The 8,637-nt window shown below is 38.5% G+C and overlaps 1 protein-coding gene across 4 annotated transcripts in view; it reads left to right on the top strand.

Moving 5' to 3' along the window:
• GLI3 (GLI family zinc finger 3) overlaps positions 1-8,637 on the top strand; it is a 258,797-nt gene that overhangs the window by 82,635 nt on the left and 167,525 nt on the right. The window contains exon 1 of one of the 4 annotated variants that reach the window (XM_034761253.1): positions 6,006-6,094. The exons of the other annotated variants lie outside the window; for them this stretch is intronic. The gene's annotated coding sequence lies outside the window, so the exon portion shown is untranslated. Of the gene's footprint in view, positions 1-6,005; positions 6,095-8,637 lie in introns of those variants that run through there. 4 annotated transcript variants of the gene reach the window in all.

Below are 8,637 nucleotides of genomic sequence, written 5' to 3'. Positions count from 1 at the left end.
AAGAACAGGAGTACTTGTGGCACCTTAGAGACTAACAAATTTATTAGAGCATAAGCTTTCGTGGACTACAGCCCACTTCTTCGAATGCATCCGAAGAAGTGGGCTGTAGTCCACGAAAGCTTATGCTCTAATAAATTTGTTAGTCTCTAAGGTGCCACAAGTACTCCTGTTCTTCTTTTTTCATGGTCCAGGACCATCAACTTAGCTCCTTCTAAATTCAAGGGGGAGAAAAATAAAGATGCAGGAATGTGGTTGCTAGCTTCCACTTATTAATAACTGTCATTTTTAGAAGGGCCTACTTTGCACTCTGGAATAATGGCCAGCAATGTTTTATTTAAAAATCAACTGTTTTGGCTTACAGGGCTCTTAACTGCTCTCCCCCACCCCAAACCTGATACGTTTTAAAATTTGTTTTGTACTATTATAGTTTTTTTTAAATGGTCAATAGACATTTTATATGAAATGTAGTAATACACATTTGTGTGTGTAAGTTTGCATTCTATATATACCTCGTGCAACCTCATGAAACCATTATGTTTGGGCAGGATATAAGGCAAGGTATAGTTTGTATCTATATCATATAATTAATTAATACAAATATATACAGCATACAAATTCTGCTCTGACTTAGAACTTGCCCATTGACTTCAATTGAGGTGGTGTGGGGTATAACTCAGAGCACAACCCGACTAGTATGTTTGTTCTGAAATATAGCATGCACATTGGGTTTTTTTGTTTAAGGGTAATGTTTTAAAGCCCTGAAGTATGGGGATATAATGGAAGCACAGATAGAATCTTAACCACAATGGCACTAGAGGATGCAACAGTACATTCACACTGAAATGGGCACAGTCTACCATACTGAAAGGGTTTACCTGGTTCTGTGTTGTTATTAAACTGCTTAGTGCATGGCTACTTGTTACGCTTACTCACTTGAGTCTGTTTGAGAAAGAGGAAGGAAATCTTAATTCTGCTGCATATAAGAAGGCCAATTATATTAACTTTTTAGGATATCGAGGGCCAGATCATTGGCTGTGGCTGATCTGCTCAAAATGCAGTGGTGTGCAAAGGTAAAGTTCACCTTCGCATTCTCTTGGCCCTGGCGCAGCTTCTGTGCAAGGCTGATTTAATTTACTCAGGCTAATAACAGCCATAGGAGGCTGAGACCACAGCTGAGGATTGGTGTAGTGCAGGTGTATTCTAGCCACATACCCATTTTCCTGCTATACCAGTATGGCAGGGAGTAGCTATTCTGGCTCTGTGCTGCTGGAGGATCACCCTTGGGCCCTTGGGCCTTTTAAACCATCTTTGAGGCCAGATAACCAATGTGGTGTGGTACAAACTGGCAATACCATAGGATGTGTCTCCCTATGTCTAAAAGTTAAATTAAACGGTTAGCACATTTATGCCTATCTGCGGGTATCAGATGATTGAGAAATACATTTAAAAAAAACAAACTCTCCTGGGAGGTTATTGTAGCTTCTTTGATGTGACTAATTAGTCCACTCAAAGTAAGCAGTGACTAACAGTATAATAACTGGCTAACAGAAGGGACTTCATAACGTTTTCAAATTCTTAATCAGAGGAACCTTTCAGTGCTTTGCAAGAAGTTGAGAATAATTCTCCTTCCTGAGAAATAGTTGCCAGTGGTCAGATCATAAAGTATGTAGTCACTTTTCTCCAAGGTATATTTGCGAATCTTGGCCTTTGAAGAGTTTAAATATTGGGGGAGAGCAGTGCGCCTGGAAATGTGTTTAAACTGCTAAGTTTGATCCTAGCTCTGTTCAACAGACTCAAAGCAAACATTTTAGTTTGCGGAGGCTGACTTACAGTAACTCGCCGTCTTTGCAGAGTTTCATAGAGAAGGAGATACTTCTGATAGATAGCAGTAAAAAAACTCAAGCTTTTATTTGGGACTATGTTAATGCTTCTCATTTCTTAAGTAGCAGTACTAAAAAAAATTTAATGATTATAAAAATAGAAATTAAAATTAAATCATACAAATTGAAAGGAAGAAATTGTACAACTCAGTGTCTGCAAATTTGGTAGTTAACTATGACTGTAGATGTCTACCCCTGCTGTATTTAGTTTTTTCTTCTTTTTGCTGGAACTATGTAGTGATTCTACAGCTGCTATGGGATTTTTTCTCATTGAACTAAGCAGTCAGTATAACGTTTCCAAATGTCAACAAGCATCTCAGAGATGGTTTGTATTCTATATACCATTCATACCCAGCCACCTGAGCATTTCTGATGCTGGATGTGAGGCTAAATCCCTCTTGCCTTACTTCCATGAGTAGTTCCGCAGAACCCCTGGGATTACTTGCGTGAGGAAAGCAAGGAGGGTTTGGGCCTTCTAGTAGAAGGTAAATTTAAAAGCTCACCACCTGCTGATACCTGGGCTTCTGTGTTTCTCTTGCAGCAGTCAGTGACATCACAAACACCTAAAACGGAGTGCGGGGGCTGCACTCGCTGAATGGCGTTAAGTGTCAGAGCAATAATCCATTGTCTGTAATGGGAGAAACACTTAGCCCTGAAGTCAGCAAGGAAGAAAGATGATTTTCAGCTATTTGGATTTCAGTTGTATTTATTTGCTCTTTTAAAGCCTGTGCAGATTTCGACCCCAATCCAGCTCTTTCAGAAGCAGGCGCCTGCTTCTTTAGAGCCCCTGGGTCTGTAAAGTGCTGAGGGCCCTCAACTCCTATTGACTTCAGTGGATGTTGAGGATCATAGAATCATAGAATATCAGGGTTGGAAGGGACCTCAGGAGGTTATCTAGTCCAACCCCTTCCTCAAAGCAGGACTAATCCCCAGACAGATTTTTGCCCCAAATCCCTAAATGGCCCCCTCAAGGATTGAACTCACAACCCTGGGTTTAGCAGGCCAAGGATGCTCAGCATCTCTCAGGATCAGGCTCTTGCTGTGGCTGGGTAGGTTACTCACTCGGGCAGCAGCAGCCAGATTGACTAGTAGGATTGTACAGGAATTCTGTTCACTGCAAGCAGCTTTGGTGACTTGGTCCAAAGCCTGTAGAAGTCAATGGAAAGGCTCAAGCCCCCAATGATTACCTTCAGTAATATGCAGGTGTAGTTTCTTTTTCTGCCCCATGAATTCTCTGCACTGGATTAGTGCAAGGCATCCTGGCGCTGCTCTCTGCCCACACTTTTTCCCTTTTGTGTGTGAGAACACAAACAGCTGGGGAGCCTGTACTCAACTCAACAAGGTGGTTTCTGCAGCTGCGGACTGACTTGCGATACCTTTGTGCACCTGCATGGGTGCAGATAGTCTCTTTGCATCCTCTTTTTGTGGTATATACTGGTTATGATTTGAGAGCTTAAACTGGTCTTTTGTAGTTAATCAAGTTTATTTCAGCACTTTTCATTTTAGCAATATGGGCCCAATGCTGCAATCCTACAGAGAGAAACTCCCAATTAAAGCCAATGGGGTTTTGCTTGAGGCTGACCCAAAGCTGGGCTTTAAATTTCCTACTACATTTTAATTTTTCTCCTGGGTAAAAAAATCTAGCTAGTTATTGACTTGAATTAAAGAAAGTTCTTCTGTTGTTCAAACTTTTTAGAAGAGTTCTAAACTTCCACATGTTACTCCCGGGGCACCCAATGATGTAGCTCAAGAAGGATTTGGTTCTGATCCTGTTGCTGTCAGTGTGACTTTGGACTCTACATGGACCTGATCCTGCACCACTGAAGTCAGTAAGGGCTTTGACATTGATTTCAAAGAGTGCAGGATCAAGCCCTATACTCCATAAAGCATAGGGATTGCATTGTTACAGAGTGTTCTGGGCTTGTGCTCAGTTTTGAAACAAAAGATTGAATGCAAATTTGAGCTGTACTGTGTGCACTATTATAATGACCATGAAGGTAAGCTTGATAAGATAATAGGGATATACTATCTCGTAAAATTTTCATATCACAAAGAAGGGCCCAGTTCTGCAAACTCTTGCTACCTGGCATTATGCTTCTGGGACTGTTTACAGTAGTAAGCGCTACTACTCCTGACAGTGTTGACAGGCTAAGGTCCATAGTTAGTACCTCTCACAATAACTCTTCTCCAGTTATTTCAATTTATTTTATTTCCGCAGAAATTTTAAAAAAGATAAAAGAAAGGAACACGATGATAAAAAGAAAAGCAGGGAAAGAACTGTGTATCTGTATTCTAAAGTTCTCAAATAATGTTTGCAAAATGCCACACATATGATGGGGGAAAAAATAACTTAAGTCGAAAATCCATTACAAACAGGAACATAAAACTGTCCATTTTAAGTTGTTAGCTTAGATAAGATATACTGTTTGTAAGGCACAAATTGTTTGTACAATGTATGTTCAAGCACTGCGAATAAAGTAAGCATAGTTCTTACTATCTATCAGTTTTTGTAGCCTGTGATACAGCTTGATTATATTTTTTATAACTCATTATGAATTTTGTAATACATATCTGTGTCAGTGTCTCTAAATCACCTCCTATGTGTGCAGTTGTTCAGAATATAAAAAATAACAAGCTTGGGACAAAGGTGTTGGATTTAAACTTCCCTACATATAGTAAGAAACATTTTAGTTAATACACGTACTGTGGAATTTATCAAATAAATCAGCCATAATTCTACAGGTGTATTTTTCCAGCAAAATATATTTACCTGTTTTGTCTTGTTTTTTGCTTGCTTTTTGCTTGAGGGTAGTAAAAAAGCGGTAATCAATGTATGTATGCAAGAAACTTAGAACACCCATATACTAATGAGGTTGGCAATGGCTCTATTACATCATTCCAAATAGCAAAATACTGGGTCTCAAAAACACAGACCTTTTTAAACACAAGGGAAATGGCTTCTTTATTAGATATCTATTCCATTAAGAATCTGATTATTCAGTCTTTTTTACATCCCCCCCATTTTGGTTCACAGCAACCAAAAATGCTACTTTTCTGGGAAAAACTGATATTCTGACTACAGTTTTGTAATTTAATGATGGAGAGTTTCCTTAGTAAACCAAATTTAGAGTACTAGAATGCTTATCTTATATCCAGACCTTGAACATAAAAGGCATTTTATACCAGCAATTGTTCATTTAATGAGCAATTGCAGAGTGCAGGACGGTTAAGGGATTGAGCTATATGCACCATTATTGCAAGAAGTATTCCGAAATACCAGAAATAGGACGTAAGCTCTGATCAGGGAGACTGTGAGCACAATTACCTTCTTTTCAAATCCTTCTGTGACACTGCGGGAGGAAAAAGGACTTTGAAACTTGAAAGGAAAGAGCTTGCTTTCAACCTCAAAAGCTAGGAGGAAAGGGCTCTGAAATTTGCTCAGTATTCCCAATTCACCATTAGCCTGTTTCTTCCTTTAGCCTCAAGGCATTCTCCGCTTTTTGAAAAGATGTTAAGAAATTCAGTCACAATAGAGAGCCTAGTTTTGAACATGTTTCACTCGGTCCATTGAGGTCTGGTCTTCAGCCTTTGTGTGGGGTGAATTGAGCTGAGCAGCTAGCTGGTTGGGGAGAGGTGAATGAGCAGTCTCTGTGCAGTCACAAATTCTGGCAAAGAAAAGATTACCCTTTCCTTTATTTTACAATATGCATTCCTGTACAATCCTGCTAGTGGCAATATGCGGAGCAGAGCTTGTGCTTAAGTCAATACGGAGCACTTGGTTTATAGCAACTCTTGTTAAGTTTGTCTTGTAATTGAAGCTGCTGTTGACCTTGCTTGGAGACCATTTGTAAAACCGTTTATTTAGCATAAACTGAAATAATAAACCCTCCTTCTCTTAGGCCGATTGTGATAGGGTGACATTAGTTTGATTTAATGATTAGCCGCCTGACCCCCTCAGCTAGAGAGAGCTGCTTGAATAGAAAGAGTTCACTAGGAAGCACACAGGAAGAATACTAATGAGCTTGTTAAATTTAGCATGGCACCAACCACTTTTAATTCCTCTAATGGGAGAAGCACTGCCTCTGAGAGAGAGGGAGGGAGATAGAGGGAGGGGGAGGGAGAGAGAGAGAGGAATGTCCACATACCCGTAGCTAGAGAATTTCGGTCAAGAGAAGAGCTTGGAGAGAGTAAGCCAGGGTCTTTTGGACTGAGTTGTAAGTATGTTGTCTGTTCTCTTACCCAGATGACGTGTGTCCTCCTTAATCAGTTGCAAGACAATAATGCTAGTTGCAAGTTGCATATAGAAATATGATTATGAAGCCTAAAGCATGCAGCCTTAGCTACAATGATGACTTGTCATTTAAATGTGGGCATCTCAGAATTTTGTTGAGGGGAGCTTCAGCATCTTAAGCAATGGTGTGAAACTGACTTTAAAAGGCTTGGAATAAAAAAGTTTCCACTTGTGTCTGCAGAACGTTAATGAAAACAAACAAACAAAAGTTTAATGGAGACAAGAAGTTTAGTGGACTGACATGTTGATGTTTGTTTCCCTTATTTTTTTTTTTTTCATTTTTGTTAGGTAAACAAAATAAATAATTAAAAATGCATTTGCTTAGGCAGATAGATCGATTACAAGCTTTTTGAAAAGATTTGTTAATAAAACAAAGTATTCTTTGGTGCTATGTTTAAAAAAATGAGTATGGCTAAATACCAAGAATAAATATATTTCCCATTAGATGGGAGAATCTTGGATTAATTTGATAGCTCCAGACTGGGTACTTGTTAAACGTGTGTGTGGCTACTAGCTAGTTATCATTCAGTGGGGACACATGTGGAGAAGGAGAAGCTAGTGCAAATTTTATCATTTAGGCATGATTCCTTTTTCTGTAATACCTCAGTAAGTCAGGAGAAACTGTGCTAAAAAGTGGGGGTACAAAACAGGTGTGAGAGGAGAATCCGGCCTTTTGACTTTAAATCATTCATCTCTCTGAAACTTTTTAGTAAATCAGATGTTTCTTTTGACCCTAAAGCAGGCCGTTTTTTAAACATAGGATAGCAGTAACCGTTGTCTTGTGTTTGGCTGTAAGAATCTATTGGCAGATGCTGCTAGAGAAGTGGGTTGTTTGCTTACATTTTTGCTATAGACTCCCACTTGTTGCCATGGTGGACGGTATGTTTCTGTCAATAATTTGGCCTGGCGCAGCTTGTCTGCACTTACTCTTAAACTTTATTGAACAATTCAGCTGAAACAGAATGAGATTAGACAGCTTTCGCCTTTTGGCTCACTGAAGTGGTTTTACTGCAGTTACAAGAGCAGGCAGAATTATTGCAAGAAAAGTTTCCCTTCAGTGTATAGAGAATTCTTTCAAATCACTCGGCTGTTTGTATTCTGGAGTGCGTGTACTGTCAAGTTTTTCATCTACTCCCATATCAAACGCACCTCTGTGGTGCAGAGTATGAAGTAAACTCTTAACAAAATGTTTATCCATTGGATTTCCTTATTATTGCAAAAATGCCATGTTGTTTACTTAAAAAAATATTTCTGTGTGACTATTTAGAGGGGAAGCAGTGTTCAAAAATGATTGACTGGCTAAACAGTAAGCATTACTTTTATGAGGAAAAATAATTTGTTGGTGTTGGAAAATATTTTTTCTCCTTTTTAAGAGCTGTTTATTAAAACGAAACACATTTTGCTTTAATTTTCAAAGTTACTAAAAGTAGGTTTGAATTTCAGTCAGCAATTAAAAAAAATCATCTCATATCATACCAGTAATTGGTGCCTTGATTCTTGACACATGCAGGTTTTGAGAGGGACAGAATAAAACTGAATTATTCAAACAGACATGGACTTCTTGTTCTATTCTGGGATGGCATTTTAACAAATGTTAACTTTACATGAAGAGTAAAAGAAATGAAATCTTATCTGATTTTCAAATTGATTATGTTGATATACAAATCACTTCAGCATAGTACAGTAGCATAGGTTAGTCCTACTTTAGTTAAGGGTCTGTCAGCATTTCAAATAGAATATAATCCCTTATTTTTAAGAGTTTGCATCTCGTCTGCAAAAGTTCACTTTAAGGTGAAACTTCATATAAAAGGCTTGAGCCAGAGAGAAAATTGGTGGAAAAATTACTTGGACTATTTTTTAAGTTATACAAGCAGTTTTATAAAACCTAATATAAGTTGTAAACTAAAAACAGCTTCAGTGTAAAAATAGGAAAACTTTAAACCCCATTAATCCAGAGGATAGAGTAGTGCTTATGCATATTAACACAAAGGAAAAAAAAACAGGCAAAGATTGTTAGCTCTGCAATATTTTTGTCCCTATTTATATTAACTACTTCACCATGGGCCCAATCCCACAAGTCCTCTATGCACCGATGGGAGAACATGGAGGATCTGGGCCCAGTGACTAGCTCCTCTTCAGAAGCGGGTTGATATAATAATTGCAAATGTACAAATAATCCATACATTTACACAAACTACATTGAAGTTTTTCTTTTCTACTTTTGGGGAAAAAATGTGCCCAAAACACTGCAATTAAAGTAAAGTTGTAGACTGATAAAAGCTAGTTTAGATAGTGGTCAGAACTCAGCCTGATGCATTTAGATATTGCTGTATGCACAGGCCCCATTTCTGAACTCATTTATAGCAGTGAAAATCAGGGGTAACTCGACTTAAGTCAGTGGAGTCCCAACTGATGTAAAGTTTGTGAGAGATTAGAATTGGGTTTATACCCTTTCTTATCCCTGTA

The sequence above is a fragment of the Trachemys scripta genome, chromosome 2, assembly GCF_013100865.1.
Source record: "Trachemys scripta elegans isolate TJP31775 chromosome 2, CAS_Tse_1.0, whole genome shotgun sequence".
Classification (NCBI taxonomy): Eukaryota; Metazoa; Chordata; order Testudines; family Emydidae; genus Trachemys; species Trachemys scripta.
Note: the sequence above shows the minus strand (reverse complement) of the source record. Positions and strands in the feature narration are given on the sequence as shown.